This window comes from Hydra vulgaris, chromosome 04 (genome assembly GCF_038396675.1).
Source record: "Hydra vulgaris chromosome 04, alternate assembly HydraT2T_AEP".
NCBI lineage: Eukaryota > Metazoa > Cnidaria > Hydrozoa > Anthoathecata > Hydridae > Hydra > Hydra vulgaris.
Genome location: NC_088923.1, coordinates 5,015,991 through 5,033,242, shown reverse-complemented (window position 1 = coordinate 5,033,242; position 17,252 = coordinate 5,015,991). Strand labels below are relative to the sequence as shown.

At 29.3% G+C, this 17,252-nt stretch overlaps 1 protein-coding gene across 4 annotated transcripts in view; it reads left to right on the top strand.

Annotated features, from left to right (window-relative positions):
* LOC105848876 (calcium-activated potassium channel subunit alpha-1) overlaps positions 1-17,252 on the top strand; it is a 108,370-nt gene that overhangs the window by 13,881 nt on the left and 77,237 nt on the right. The window contains exon 1 of one of the 4 annotated variants that reach the window (XM_065795298.1): positions 16,787-17,093. The exons of 2 other annotated variants lie outside the window; for them this stretch is intronic. The gene's annotated coding sequence lies outside the window, so the exon portion shown is untranslated. Of the gene's footprint in view, positions 1-16,786; positions 17,094-17,252 lie in introns of those variants that run through there. One more of the 4 variants, XM_065795299.1, reaches the window with a different exon arrangement.

The following is a 17,252-nucleotide window of genomic DNA, read 5'->3' as shown; positions in this document are numbered from 1 at the left end:
TTTGTCAACTAATTTTTTTTCTAGTACCATAAGTTCTTCGGTGGTAGTCATTTGTTCGAAATCATCTGCATCTTCATTGTCACTTTTTGATAAAAATGAAAGAATCTTTGATTGTTGTTTTTCGATTAGTTGCATTTTTTCTTTAAGGTCGCTTAAACAAAACAAAACTTTTTGCTGAAAGTTTCCTAATTCTTGCCAGGAAGATAATTATTTATTTTGTCTTCTTTATTTTTAAGTGATGTTTTATCATTATTTAAAATAAAATGTATATCCTTATTGTGTGAAAACTCACCAGATGAATTGTCAACAGCTTCTTCATTTATGTTCAGTTTTTGATTTTTTTTTGGGTAAATTTGATTTAACCAACCATCCTTCTTGTTTTTTACCTTGAAAAAACGTTTTCAAATAACCCAGTGGGCACAGGACCTAAATAAGAGGTCTTTTGAACGTTCAAAAGACGTCCAAAACGTTCAATTTTTTACGTCCTGTGCCCACTGGGAAATGCTCAATAAATAAATACAAAATAGTTAAACAAAAACCATTAATGTGAGGTTTTTTTATAGATTATTTTTTAATGGGAAGGATTATTTTTTCTCAATCAAAGCAAATGGACATAAAATTTTATTCCTGGCTTACACCCTGTTCTGGTAGCTTTGGGAAGGTAAACTTAAAAAACCTAAGAGAAATTATATAAGAGAATATCTGCTCTTAATGCTATAATAATATAGGGCCGGAGATGTCTGTTAAAAGATTATGAAAATACTCTTTAAAAATCTATAAAAGATACACCACTGTTATAAATATTTAAATCATTGCAAACTATATTCTCAGTGTCTTCTTCAGTAGTTACATTATATGAATTTTCAAGTTCCACTAAAGAATCTGTAAACAAAATAATTAAATTATTTTGTTTAAAAATTAAATTATTGTTTAATTAAATTAATTAAATTATTAAAAAAATTAAATTATTTGCAGTTCTCTTTGTTATGTATTACGTATTTGGTTCTTCTATAAACATGATTTTAGAAGTATAAATAAAATTGTTATGAAAAATAACTTAAACATTTTAATAGAAAGTATATATTTTTTATCAAAATCAAAACATTAGTACCACTAAAATGTTTCACTTTTTGTAGCGGAAATGAAAACCATTGTACGTCAGGTTCTGTGCAATCTGTAATCATTTAAATGACAGGTCTATCCGGTTCAGAAGGATAACATACACACTTCTCTATCATATCTGTATATCATCATTGTATGTATCATTGAGTTAAAATACTGATATTTGTAGAGCAAATGAAGGTAAAAATTTTAGCAAAGTAAAATGGCAGTTGAATGAATGTTAAAGAGTTTATAAATAGCTCTAAAATTCACTTTAATACTAAATTTTTATTTAAGATTTTAAATGGATAGCATTTCTAACAGAAGCTATTTTATTGAATATTAATTAGTTTAACTAGTTTATTAAAATAACTGTTTTAATTAGCAGGCTTAATGCCCCCTGTTAATGCCAACTGTTTAAAAAGGTGATTCAAACAATCAAGTAACATTGCTCAGATAAATAAAGTTCATGTTTTAATTTTATAAACTTTACACAGATATAGTTTAAATTGAAAAGAAAATTATGTATTTGTAGAAATAGTTTAAATTTTTCTTTATATATAGATTTAGATAATGGAGCTTATTACCCCCTTTATTTAGCAGAATGGTTGGAGCATAAGAAAGGAGGCAGGAAAATCTATGCAACTAGCCAGGCAATGACATATGCCTTCAATTCTGTCATATGTAAGCAGATGTCTGCTAACCAGGAATCCAAGCACTATTAAATGTACTTTTCAGCACTAATGCTCACAATGCTTCTGCCTCAACATCACTAGTATGTTTATTGCTAGCAATATCATAGTCATCTGCAGCATCATCAACAGAATCATCACCTTTATCTTCAGCACCTGCAGAAAGACTACAGAAACTATTCCCGACTTCAATTTCAGAAAAGTAATTTAATGAAGATTTTTTGAAGAAAATTTCTGGATATGGTAGGTCGGTTAGAACCATCAGGTTTCGATACGGAGAAAGCCTTACAGCTGATGAATGTTTAAAGTGGCTGAGAAAAGCAGTAAAAAAGAAAATGCTACAGGAAAAGAGACCAAAGAGGTCTTTTTTCCTGTTAGCATTATTCACAGAGGTCAAAGATAAGAATGGGTGTCCTGTGACTTACGTGATGTTTGGTACCATGTTAAATTGCACAGAAATTCTAGACAGAGCTGATAGTGAAGCCATGGACTGGATCTGTGAGAAGTGCCTGAATATGATGTAAAAATATGTTTTATATAGTGGAGCTTATTGGCCCCATTTTTTAAAATTTGAGTCAGCGTTAGTTGTAACTTTTTAGCTTTTTTTTTCACTATATGACTGTAAGTTTTGCTGGATAAAGCTTTTGTACATATAAAAATATATGTTGTTTATAACTAAAAAGTATTTCTAGTTTGAATTTAATATTTATTTATTTATTTCAAAGAGAGAAAAGAAAAGTACTTGAAAACATGGGGCTAAATGCCTCCTGTTACCCTATTATATATATTTATTCTCTATATATAAACTATATATTACATATATTATATATTATATATATTATATATTATATATATTGTATACATTACATATATTATATATTTTATTTATATTATATATTTTATATATATATATATATATATATATATATATATATATATATATATATATATATATATTTACATATACACATATGGTAAGAGTTATTATACATGTTCATATATATATGAACATAATATGATCATATCGATGGTCAAGAGCACAAAGGGAATACGTCCACAAACCATTGTTTTAAGAAATCTAAATTTGAAAGTTTGATAATTCTAAAAAGTTCAAGATATTTTTAAATTGTCATGATTTTTAACTCAATGCATTCTTCAATTAATTATGTCTTGATTTAAACTATTTTATTTTCATCTGTTTTACATATTTTAATACAATATATGTTAATTTGACGACCTGTGTGGACATATTACCATTGTGCACAAATGAAGTCCTAGATATGGACATATTCCCTGTGTGCATCATACATTTTATATAATTAATCTTCCATTTGATATCAAATTCTCTTTGATAATAGAATAAAATAAAATGGATTGAATGAAACTAAATCCTAGAATTTTGTACAACTACATTAATTTATAGTTCATACAATAGATCACAGAACATATTATTATTACATGTTAGATTTAGAATTGTACAGTTCCTAGTACCTACTGGTTCATTTATGTTAAAATATACCTATAATATAGGTATATTTTAACATAAATGAACCAATAGCTACTAAGAACTGTACAATTCTAAATCTAAAATGTAATAATACATAGTGAACCAGTAGGTATTAGGAACTGTACAATTCTAAATCTAAAATGTAATAATAATATGCTTTAAGCTATATAGGCTACATAGCTTAAAGCATACCTTGTTTTAGTTATTTTAGTTTAAGAGTGCATAGATGAAGGGGTATCTTTCTATAGTTTGGTTTAATTATTTAAATAATATCTACTCAACGACATGTCTCACAACTTATTAGATTGGCACATACGTTGGCATAAACACTAATTTACCTAAGTGTGATCACAAATAATTATTTTGCGTGTGAACCACTTCTCGAATTTTGTCGGTTAAATTTTAAGCTAAATGTTCCGTCTCGATACATTCGAGAAAAGGAACATTCAGCGTATTCTACAATCCTATCTAACAGTTACCCCCAATTACCTTCCCAACAATACTTATAGTATGTATTGCAGCTATAACAATGGTAACAGTCGTATTTTCTGGGTACTGGATTATTCCAGGAGCGACTTCTTCAACTCCTCCGATTTGATAACACATTAATTATTTTGAAATCTTCATCCCAAAGGTCATTTTTATAAAAAATCAAATTGGGATCTGATTTTTGAAACTGAATCCACTTGATTTTCAGCCACTGTACTGGTTCCCCAGTATTATCAATATTCACATTAAAAACGTTATTTTTATAGAGCTCTTTTACATCATAAAAATCATTATAATGCATGACATTTGTCATGTATGGCCCTGGATTTCGCCTGGCTAATTCCATCAACAGTCTCCATTCATTCACGCTATAGATTTTATTATGCTTTTTTGCTCGTTCTATTGTTGAATGAATCTGCCTCTAAATAAAGGTGCCCAGGCTCCTTAAACTTTAAATCGATTTTTTCCACAGCAAATTTGTTGACAGCATAACCGGCATGTGGGATTTGTTATATTATGGCCCGAAAGCCTTTATCTGTTTTAGCTTTCTTTTTATAGGCCTCTTTTGATTGCAAAGCCTCTAGTTCCCTCCTTTTATGAAAGGCATGTTCCTCTTCGTGGGATGATTTGTTAAGCAAATCTTTATAAATATTGCACTTAGTGCATTGGTCCTTATTGGGGCAGTAAAATGCCAATGGAGGATTATAATTATTGAACACTTGCTTATATTTATCATAGCTTGCTACCTGCATACTGTTTTTAGGACAGAATTCTTCTTTATAGAGCCTGAACATGATGGAAATATCTAGGCTGGAATCCAATAACGTTTTTTAGTGTCCCGTCGAGAGTAGCGTGACTCAATTCTTGGGAAGCTATCGATATGCTCTTTGATTCCCAAAATAATACTCTCAGGTGTACCGTTTGGTTCTGGTTTCCCTTTTCTCCCATCTTTCCCTACATACATCCCATTCGTTTTGTATTTCAAAGTGTTAAATACAATTTTGGTACTAAATTTGAAGGTGTCACATAAAAATTTTAGACGCACATGTATATTCATGTCCTTTACTTGCAAAAAGTTAGACCTTGCAATAGAATGTGTTTTTTCTACCTCTTCACTTCTTTGCCTCCGTCTTGAAATTGTATTTTTCTCCACAACTAGAGAACAGATAAAGGATTTTTGAGCACTTCCATCAGCCAATGCATAATATTGAGTGCATAAAAGTCTTCTCATATCGTGTGATATATTTGCTACGCATTGAAATTTGCAATTTCAGTCTATCAGATTATCTGCGGGTATTTTCTCAGCTATTAAAGTTCCTTTTTTATTCACGTAAGGCTTTCCAGCTTCTATATTATCTCTTCTGACATTTCTTTTCCCCTTGGAAGGATCTGGAGGACTGTTCCTTATGTACACTGGAAAAACACGCATAGTTATTTTATGTTTGCTAATTTCAACAAAGTTGTTTCATTTTTATTTGCATTACTAATAATTAAAGTACCTGAAGTGTTAGATGAATCATAGCTTGACACAGGCAAACATTCTGATGACGTAGATGTAGATACATTTTCTTGTGTACACATGAGTATACCATCGTTTACAGTGCCTATAAATAAATAAAAAAGTTATATTCGACTTGAAAAGGTGTTGCTTTGACTTTTTTAAATAATTATAAGCAGTGTATAAATTACCTGAGATTGCATGGGAATTAATATCTTCATTTGACAGAGATATATTTTTTGTCGTGGATGTAAGATATTCATTAATACCAGTGGTTAAAAATAAAAAAAAGTTAGATTTGCCTTGATTGTGAGTTGTATTGAATATTTGGAAATAATTTTGAAGTGTTATTGTAAAATATAAATACCTAAGCCTGTATTGACTGGAACTCTATCAGAGACGCTCTAACTTGTAACGCTGAAATCGCCCTCAGTTGGTGTTTCTGAGTTGTCAACATTATTCTCAATTTTCCATACCATTTTATTAGGTATCACATTCACAAACTCTGAAGGAAACATTTCTTTCATCTTATGATCCAAATACTGAATTTCAACATTAGGAAGGAAACCTAAAAAACAAGAGTTGTATAATTTAAAAATGTCATGATGATACTGCATAATATAAAGTTAGAAACTATTAAGAATATTTTTACTTGTTTCCAAACTTGTACCAACACGTGGTTGTACAATGGTGGCATCTTTTGGTTTATTTAACATTTCAAAAATTAACTTGCTTCTTGTACTTTGATTAGGAAACATTGTTGAGTTTTTGCTCTAATACTAATATAACACAAAAATAGTAAAAATAAATTATACTACACTAAAATAAACTATGATAAAATAAACTAATATGTAAACCTAAACTACACAACCTAAGAATTTTTATTAACAGTTCAAAAAGTTCACAAAAAGTACCACTTATAATGTTTCTTTCAAATTACTCTCAATATAGCACGTTTATCTTAATATAGCACGTTTATCTTAATATAGCAATATAGCACGTTTATCTTAATATAGCACATTTATCTCAATATAGCACGTTTATCTCAATATAGCACGTTTATCTCAATACAGCACGTTTATCTTAATATAGCACGTTTATCTTAATAAAAAGTAACAAAACCAAGCAAAATAACTCCAATACTTTTAAAAACACCACGACACGACGTTTGCTTGCTTTCATTAAAACTGACGTTTTAAATGATCAGTGTTTCTAGCTATGAAAAAAATAACCGCCATCTTTGTTCTCAAAGAGCACTTCATATAACAGACAAATTCTCGAAAAACGGTCAAAACAGCTACAATATATTGACTTTATTTTCAAATAATGAAATTGCAATTATTTAATCATTTCAATTCATTTAAAAGTTCTTTATTATTAATTTGATGTAAATAATAGATGTATAAATGAATGCGGAAACGCTTATTAGTACGGAATAGTATATCATAATATGATATACTATTATACTATATACTAGCTGTTGGTATTGCCATATTATGGCAATACCAACAGTCTGTTTGCCGCGAAAACGTGACATATTACCATAGTGCACCGCAATGAAAGCGCGTGTTCGTTATGAATTTCTTGTGCATAAAAGGATATCGGACATATTGCCATAGTGCACGGCAATTGATGCACATGTTCGTTTATAATTTCTTGTGCACAAAAGGCATATCGGACATATTACTTTTATCCACATGAAGAAGTGAGAAAAATCCGGTGCACAAAAGATACATTTGACATATTACTTTTATGCTCATTATATAACGTTGATATAGACATATTACCTATTTGTTTTGTTAAATATCTTCCGATTGGTCGACTGTTAAGCATAATTGTACCATAATATCCTTATCTCTTACTGAATGAAATACGCACAATAACTCAAAACCATAAAATGTTAGACGTATTACCTTTATGCTCTTGACCATCGATACATGCGACATATACATAACTAAATATATAACTTAAGTTATTGCGAGAATAGGATTATTATATTTTTATAACAGCTAACAAATACAAATCATTTGAATTATAAATTTATTAAATAATATTAAGTATATAATATTCAGCTTAAATTATTTATATTTGAAATTCAAGTTAAATTATTTATATTTGAAACTAATTTACAACATTTAATAATATTTGAACTTAAGAAATAAAAAAATGTTTTTGTAAGTTTCTAAGTTTTCAAAAAATGAACTCATAATATGTGCACAAAATCTGCCGTTTAGTAGGTGCTGTTATGAGATAATTATCATATTTATTATTAATTAGGGACTTTCACAGCGTACGGTTTTAGTATATGACTTTCAAATAGGGCATAAATAAACAAAATGGCAGTTTTGTTTAATTAATCATAAAACGTTTTTCATTGTTTTAGCTTTTGTAAACAACGAATATTGGATTTTTTTGTTGAAATAACTAGTATTACAAAGATATTAACACTATAAAGTGGTTTTGTTCTTTATATTTATGTTAAAAGAACGTTAATACAAAAAAAAAGAGATAAGACTTGAAAAAAGTAATATGGAATACTATTCCATATTACTTTTTTCGAAATCCGAATAGTACTTTGTTTTAGTCAAATCTTCTCAATTTCCATATATTGGATAAACGGATACATTTTTTGTGAAAATTGAAACTCAGAATAAGATAAAACTTCAACTCATTAACTTATGTTAGCCCGCAGTCTCAGTAATTCAGTATAGTATTCATAAAAGTTAATGCAAAAAGTGGTAAGTTAGATTTAAACAGAATAAAGAACCAACAACTTTCAATAGATAAAAATGAAAATAACATAAAACAACACTGGATATTGTTAACCATCTAAATCGTCAAGAAACTCCTCCTGTTATTTGTGTATTATGTATAAATAGCATTATTTAGTAATTAATGCATGAATAGCACTTTTGTGTATTTTATATTTTAGAATATTTAGTATTAATGCATGAATAGCATTTTTAGTGACACTTTTTGAAAAATCTTACCTTTATTGAGATTATCAATATTTCTTGTAAACAACAAAAAAATCAACAGTTTTTTTAATTTCTTTTGTTTAGCCATGCATCTAAATTTTGCTAAATTTTTTTGTAATCTATATATTCAATAGGATCAGCAGCATATATTTTCTCAATGTTAACATTTATTTCTGTTAAATCTCTTTGTATATATTCAGGGCCGGATTAAGCCTTTTTAGTGCCCAAGGCACAAACCCACATCGGTGCCCCTTCTGCCTGGGGCCCCTAATTTTTCGCTGACTGTGACCGCTGGTATGTTCAATATTATGCAAAGAAAACAGTTGTTAACAAATATGTATTAAAATTAATAGATAATAAATTTTGAAATAATAATAGACAAACTGTATTTTTTATTAGATGAAAAAATCAAAAAGATATTGTCATTTACATTTTAAAGTTTTTTTTTCTAGATTTACATCTACCAAAGTCTTTTAGTATATCGTCAAAGTTAATTTTGCGCAACATATCTGTCTAAATCATGAGCAGAGATAAGGAATCGAGCCTTTCTTGTTTCATTGCTGATCTATTTGGATTTTTTGTACGTTTCAACTGAGAAAAAGAACGTTCAGTTGAACAGTTAGTAACCATTAATGTTAAAAATATGCGGAAGGCGATTTCAACATTTGGAAAGGCACACTCAATATTTTCTCTAACTATTACTTGGTATAATTTTGCAGCTTCTTCTAATCTTTCAAATTCATTCCTAGATTTATGCAAGTGATCTGCTAGTGAAGAATACAAATCAGCACACGTTTTTTATGTTCACATGCTCTTTTTGGAGAGCCTGACTAACCCTGTGAAAATGCTGTAATATCTCTTTCCAAAAAACAAGCATGAAAGCAAATTCTAATTCTTGCATCTTCTTTGCAATGTTTTCTGCTTCTCTTCTGGTATACATTCTAATGCTTTTAAAATCTGAGGATGAGACTTTAGGATAGCTTCAGTTGCAACAGTATGTGCATCCCATCTGGTATCGGAAAGAGACTTTACCAGCGTTGCATTCACAAGGCATCCTTTCAGAATCTTCCATCTGTTGGTTGAAGCTGAGAAAAAAGTATAGATTAGTTGTATTGTATGAAAGAAGTTTACTGCCTCTAAACAGGAGTCAACGACACTTCTGCCTTCAAGATTTAGGGAATGGGCAGCACAGGGTATGTATATAGCAAACTCATTTTCCTCTACAATTTTTTTTTTGCATGTCCTTGTAGCACCCGGAAATATTAGCTACATTATCGTAGAATTGACCTCTGCATTTCGAAAAATTTATATTGCAAACTTCACGTAAGTACTGCAGCACTTGCTTAGCCATATCTTCACCAGTGTGATTTTGCAACTCCAAGAAAGTCAAAAAGCGTTCAATGGGCTCTCCATCTGCTACATATCGAAGAACAACGCTTCACTGATCTATATGTGAAATATCGGGTGTTGAGTCCACTGACAAGCTGAAATAACCGGAAACCTTTACTTCATTCACAATTACTTCACGGACTTTTTTGGACATAATTTCAATAAGTTCTTCATATATAGTTTTGGATAAATAAGAAGGATTTCCCTTTCCAGAATTTCTATATTTCGCAATGTGTGATGCTAAAAATGGATCAAACTGACTGACCAACTCTAGCAGCCCTAAATAATTTCCATTTTTTAAAGATCCAAACTTTTCATTTGTTCCTCTGAAAGCCAGACCATAGTGCTAATAACCACTATTGCTCGCCTCAAAACATGTTCCCAGTAACTATCTTCATTTATTTGCTCTTCTAGCTTTTGTTGTAAACCGGAGCCTTGTCGACGAGTTAGGTATACTAACATGCAGTTTTTATGAGAAGCGCTTTGTTCGTGATTATCAACATAAATGTTATTTTTTCAGTCACTGAACCCATTTTTACCAGCAAAATTTGTGGAACCTGTAGATGAAAAAAGTTTACAAACAAAGCAGTACACAGATCCCGTGGATGGTGAATACAATAACTACTCTCTCCTGTACTGCTCACCATTCGCTTTTGTGCCATAGAAAAGTTTTTGGGAACAACATCTTGTTATTTTTCCTCCAGCATAAATATGGCAAGATTTATCAAAGGGACCAAAATGATGCTGACAGTTAGTAGGCCCATGTCAACCCAGTAAGCCACATCATAAGTGGAAAAGTCAATCCACAGTCCTGGATCTATTGCTTGATTAATTTTAACATTATCATCTTTATCATCTGCATCTTTATCATCATCTTCAGCAGATTGAAGAGGGTTACACTTACAACAAATTTCATTATCAAGCTCTATTGCAGTGTCTGGATTTGCAGAACAGCCTATAGTAGACTTATCAAGAGGGCTGATAGTGTCAGTAAAATCCTTTTTTGCCTGTTGCTGATCTAAAACTAAATAACTTGTTAATTTTCTGCTCGTAGCTTTCACAACAGAAATAGTGTGCTATTTTTCTTTAGCTTGTTTTCTTTTTTGTGCACCACTTAACTGAACACGTTTCATTTTGGGATCTGAAAATATCATTTAATCATTTTTATTTACATCTTTTTCACATACAAAAAGTATGTGAAAAGATGTAAATAAAAATGATTAAATGATATAAAACGAAAATGTAATTTACATAAAAATAAAAAAAGTAATGCAAAATAATGCTAAAAAACAACAATTTTAAGGTGTAAGCTCCTATAAATAATTCCTTAATATCAGAATCAATAAAAATGATAAAACAAATGATAAAACAGCTTTAATAATAGTTTCACGTTGTTAATAAAAAAATATCCTCAATTGAAGTCGTTAAAGTCATTAAAGCACGAAAAAAATAATTAGTTTAAAAAAAAAGCTAAATAGAAAAAACCAGCTCATTCACAGATTAATTTTTAAACATTCAAGATTTTACCAAACTTGAATGTGAATTTTTATTATAACGTATTTCTTCATTTTCATAGCACTTGTTCTATTTTCAGTTGTTTCTGGACTTAAATTTGTTTAAAAAAAATATTTCTTGAGGACTTGTGGTGCCCCCAAACACTTGGTGCCCAAGGCAAATGCCTTGTTTGCCTAATGGTTAATCACTGTACTAATTACTGTAAATAGATTGTAAAAACAGAAAATTGTTTTCTTTGCTTCAACACACTCCTCCTTATTGTTTATATTATAATTTTAGTATAATAATTTTTTAATCACATTTTGTTGCATTTAGTTTTCTTTTTGAAAATATATATTATGTTATTTTTAGGAACAATATAAATTTTTCTTTCCATTGCGCAAATAATATTACTTGTTGCGTTAAACTTTTTGTGATCTGAAGAAGTTAGTATAATAGATTCGGTTTTCTTTAACAATATAAAGATGCATTAAGCAAAAAAAAAGGCATTTTTGTAAAGGGATAGTTAAGATAGTGATGAAAATTTTACATGTGAAAACAAAACATTGCACAAATGTGATTTGAAAGTTTGTTTCCTTTATTTCAGAATTTTTTTTTCAACATTTTTTTAAAAGCAAGGCGTACTGAAATAAATTTAGTTTAGCAAGACATAGAAATTTAGACTTTTTTACTTTGAGTATGTCATTTTTGAAATTATGATATTTTTTCCTTTGCTTCATGGAAGTCTTGTATAAATAATAAAAATGAAAGGAAATATCAACAGTTTTTTAAAACCAACATTTCAAAAGTAATATTCTTGAAACTAACATTTCAAATTAAAATATATGTGGAATCTTTTTTAAACAAAACTGCAACAAGACAAATTTGTACTCCATAAGATTTTCATAACTAACAAGCAACGTTAACGCCAAGTTAAACAAAATTCGTTTTAACAGTCACAACTTTTCTGTCAGTCTTTTCAGTTGCAATTTATTTTTTCAAAACTGCATTCAATTTTTAATACCTGCATCAATTTTTCTGTTCTAAACTGCATTCTCTTATATTTAAAGTATACTTTTATAAAATAGATGAAGTGATAGAAGGGTGTATTGAGTCTTTTCTAGTTGAAGAGGTAATTGAAGATACTTGTAGAATCCAAGAAAGTTTTGAGTAGAAAAACGTCTTTCTGCCTTTCATTTTAGTTTTAAGGCAAGAAAAAGGTACTGTCTAAATTTATATATTCTGATCCGTAATTCATAAAAAGTGCAGCTTGTTCATAAGCAATGGTCTATTAATCATTTTATACAATTGCTTTCTATCTAAAAAATTATCCGTCGTATTTTATTAATTAAGAAGAAAGGTAAAAACATTCTGGTATCAATGGAGATCGACATTGTTTTCGTTCATTTATTCCCTATAAAGATGGCTCCAAAATCTTATACGCCAAAACTACCCTTTATGAAAGTCACTAAATATCTTAATTGTCTTACTTCTTAAATTATTATAGTAACTTATATAACCTATAAAAACTCCGTTGATTACGTTTGCAGTAATTTCTGTAACTCTAAATAACTAAGCTTTTAACACGAGTTAAGAACCTGTTTATTTATAACAAACAAGTTCTAAAATAATATAATTTTAAGTTAAGCCTGTGTTATTTATAAAGTTTTTAACACGTGTAAGGAATTTACGGTTTTATTTGACACGCATTGCGCCGGCTGGGTATATATGCATTAAAAACCACGGACGCGGAGTATAAAAAGACTCCAGCTTTATATCTCTATTTTTTCGTGGTTATTTGTGCTGAGGAGCTCAAAAAATGTTGGGTGAATTATAATCTGCTGTAATAGAAAAATGCATGGGATTTAATGACTTTTTAAAAAAACTTTCATCGACAGAAACGAAAAAAGTCGAAAATCATGACAAATCGTGATTTTCAAGACATAATTTTTCTAAAAAAACTTTTAAATAATTCAACTCTCTAATGTTAAAGTACTAGTCTAAATAATTTAATAATAATAAAATAAAACAAAAAAAAAATTCACAGCCAATTGTATATAGCAGTCTTTACTTTGTTTTCATTTTCATAAATGAATTTTGGTGTGTATTTTATATAACTAATTACAGTCTAGTAGTTATTATTTCTGGAAGTTTAATTCTGTTTTGTGTCCAGTATGAAACAAATTATATATATATATATATATATATATATATATATATATATATATATATATATATATATATATATATATATATATATATATATATATATATATATATATATGTATATATTAGGGTAATGACATTTTTGCGCACGCGCGTTTCTAGATCATAAAACGGTGAATATTTGAATAAAAAGATAACGAAAAAGACATGAGTACGAATTTTATGTTGCAAAAGGTCACCCACAAACCAAAAATTCGAATTTTTCATATTTGCGTATGGATAAAACTTTAAACAGTTTTATGATTGTTATTTTTTAATTTTAATTTCTTTTTAATTGTAGATTTGTTATATAGTTTTTAAGCATTAAACAATTTACTGTTACATCGTAAAACTCTAAATTACAAGTAAATATAAAACTACAAGCTTAAATAACTATTCTAGAAGTACGAAAAGCTACTGTATGTATCAAAAAAATGTTGTGCAGTATCAGCTTAATTAAAGGTAATATTCAATTCATATGCTTTGTTCGACAAAATAAATCTAAGCTAAATTCTGCCCGCTTCAATCACCTTTATACTTTTCCATAAATTGTATTCATCGAGAATAGCTGTTCCTTTAACAACACTATCTGCGTTTCCGTTGGGTAGATCTAGAGTTGTAAATCAACTTCTTTTTGTTTATTCTTCAACACTAACACTTGATATTCTTGGTGACTAATACATTTATTATCAGAGTGCAGTGACCAGCTTTCTAAACATAGTGTTTCCTTCATTTCCTTCATTAGTTAACATCTTCTTTAACAGTTGATCTGATTATACCAGACTGTCAAGGTGTCTGAATATTGATCCCATTTTGAGATAACTGTTGACAAATTGTTGTTGTTTTGCTGCTTGATAACTTTGAAGATGTTACTAATTTGTTTCCAGTTTTAGTTTTTCTGTAGTTCTTGCTGGTACTTGTGACTGTTCTTCTGAATCTTCAGACTCCTAATATTCTGCTTCAGACTCAGATTCGGAAGTTGACGTTGCTGCTGTTACCGTTACTGTTGTTGAAGTAGGCTAAAATGAGAGTTTTCTTCGTTTGGATAGATGGATTGTTTTAAAACTAGCAGCCTTCCTAATTGTATACCCGATCTGTCCTTTGCTTTCAATCTGAAGACGATACAATCTTTTATCCTCACTGCAGAGTAGAGTATATCATATTATAGTCAAAATTTAAAATTTTTACATTTTGACAAGCACACTTGGGTTTCTATGTTATTGGGTATAGGAAATTCAAATTTGATAATATTTTTTGTAAAATATTAATATTTAGCTAACGGAAACGGGTTTTAAAATTGCGTTTATTTTACGTTATTTGTGAACTGTTCTTCTAAATCTTCAGATTCTTTATATTCCGCCTCAGACTCGGATTAGAAAGTTGACGTTGTTGCGTTACTGTTGAAGTAGGCTTCAAGGATACTTTTCTTCTTTTGGATGAATAGTTTTTGAACTTAAACTTTCCTAGTTTATACCTGAGCATTTTTTTTTTGTGATGTCAAAAATTTTATTCAACTTATCGTTTTTTCTTTCTTTTACACATTCTCATTCTGGCTTTTGATCGAGTTTTGCCTGTAAGACTTGAATTGGTAAATGTGAAAAGTTAATTTTTTTGTCATAAACTTGTTAACTTCTTTCTTAATTTGCTTCATACACTCTTGTCCGCCTTTGATGGATTTTCCAAGGAAGAGATAGCGACCAACAGTTAGGATTTTGAATGGCATTCTACTTTTATCTTCCAGTGATTGTTTTTTTTTTTATTGGAATAGTTTTTTCCTGTGTGACTTATAAAACTGTATAAGATTGTTCATTCAGGTTGTCCTGTTTCTTTCAATAGTTGATGGACATTTCTTACAACACATTATGATTCAATTAATACTTGAATTTATTTCTGAAAGGCAATAATAATAAGTATAAGTGCTATAACTGAACGTTGCTCAATCAAGCAGCATAGTCTCAAATTTTCTGATTTCCAAAAAACTTAAAAAAATAAATGTAAAAAACTTGTTGTTGCTAATTCATAGGCTTAGGTATTAATGATGATGATTTTAGAGAAAAAATATTATGGGGGATTTTGGTTCCCTATTTTTTGGTGGTTTTAGATTGGGTTCTAGTAGCCCCTGTTACTTGAACCCATAGTGTAAAAATATGTTTTTGCTGTTTTTATTGAATGTCTCAAAAATATCACACAAAGAAGAATAATTTAAATGCAATTTTAAAAAGATATCTGATGTTAATAAAACAATTTAAATGATTTAATTCTGCAAATAATTTCAAAGTGTAAAAAGATTTGGTATACTGTTGCTGGAGTATACTTAGTACTCAGAGTACTAGTACACTAATTTTCCAGCTTTGCAATCTTAAAAAGACCTCTGTTGTTAAATGGTACCGAGACATTGATATTTTGTTTTGTTTCATCGATATTGTAAAAAAATTTGTTAAAAAAAATGTCTATTTTTTTTAACAAATTCCAGTGATTTTTTGAGGGCTCCATCATAGAAACTATGGCACCAAAAGGTTCATCCATACTAACACTTACAATGCAACCAGTATACAGCTTTTCATCATATTCTACTAGCACACACTTATCAACGTTGAGTTTTACCTTTTACGTGTTGTCCAGACCTGAACTTTTGCTTATGTTGTTATTGGCAAATACATTTTCATCGCTACTGCTACTTTTAACAGCATTGTCTGCAAACAAATCGGCTTGTTTATTTTTACTATCTGAACTGTCATCATTTTGTTCTGCAGTTGAGTTTTTAGCCAAAAGATTATTCAAATCATCACAGAATGACTGCTCTTCTTGACATAGAGACAACTGGATGCCCTGCAGGTTTCTTTGTGGTAGTAAGGCGTCGTCATTGAAGAGCTCTCCTAATGCTGTAAAGGCTTATTCTAAATTGTTCTTCATCAAATCGTTGACTCATAGCTCCACATTCATATTAATACAGGCTTGCTCTAAGTTTTGATCTATATAGCCTTTGCAAACTCTAGACCTCAATTTTCTTTTATATTTGTGAACCATTATGGTAAAACCAGTTATGATAGTACATAGTATACGCAAAAATGTGTATATCAATAGCTTTAACCGACCATAAGCATTATTTATGTATACATTTTATTACCTAACAGACATTAAAAACATGGTTTATACAACAGATATATAAGTACTTTTAAATATATTATTACACTTGCCATTTAATGTTAATAGAAAACAAATTTATTTTTTTTCATACATAATATGCTACAATGAAATTTTGGTTCAAGTTGCCCCAGTTTTGCACTTCAGTTATAAATAAAAAAATATTTTATTAAAATGATAAATATAAAAGACAATAACAATTGCTACATTTTGCAACAACCGATTCTTCTTTTAAGAAATGTTGCCGAATCATTTTTATCTTTTTTGGTTACGTCTAAACAAAAAAACGTTTTGCACGAAATATTTACCATTACTGTAGTTTCCTTCAAAAAAAAAAATATATGTTGTATTTTATTTTTTTTGTTATTTATGTTATTTATTTTTTGTTGCAAATATATATGTTGGTATTTTTACGCACAGTTTGTAAATGTTCACGCACAAATATTTAAAAATAAAAATAAACTAAAAAAACAGCTAAGAAGTGAAAATAACTAGTATAAAATAAACTAGTTGTTGATCTAGTCATGAATCGCACCATGCATAAAGTTATTTACAGATGCTAAACAAGTGTTTAAGTATTGTCTACCAGGGTTTCGGTAAAATAAGTTTTTGCATTTTTTTGGTAATTATAAGCTAATTTGTTTGTATTGTATTTGATTGAAATTTTTATTATTTTTTGAATTTTCAAGGTCACAACTCAGTAAGGTCAATAAGGAAAACGGCTAAAGAGCTCTCAGTGAGTGAACAAACCATCA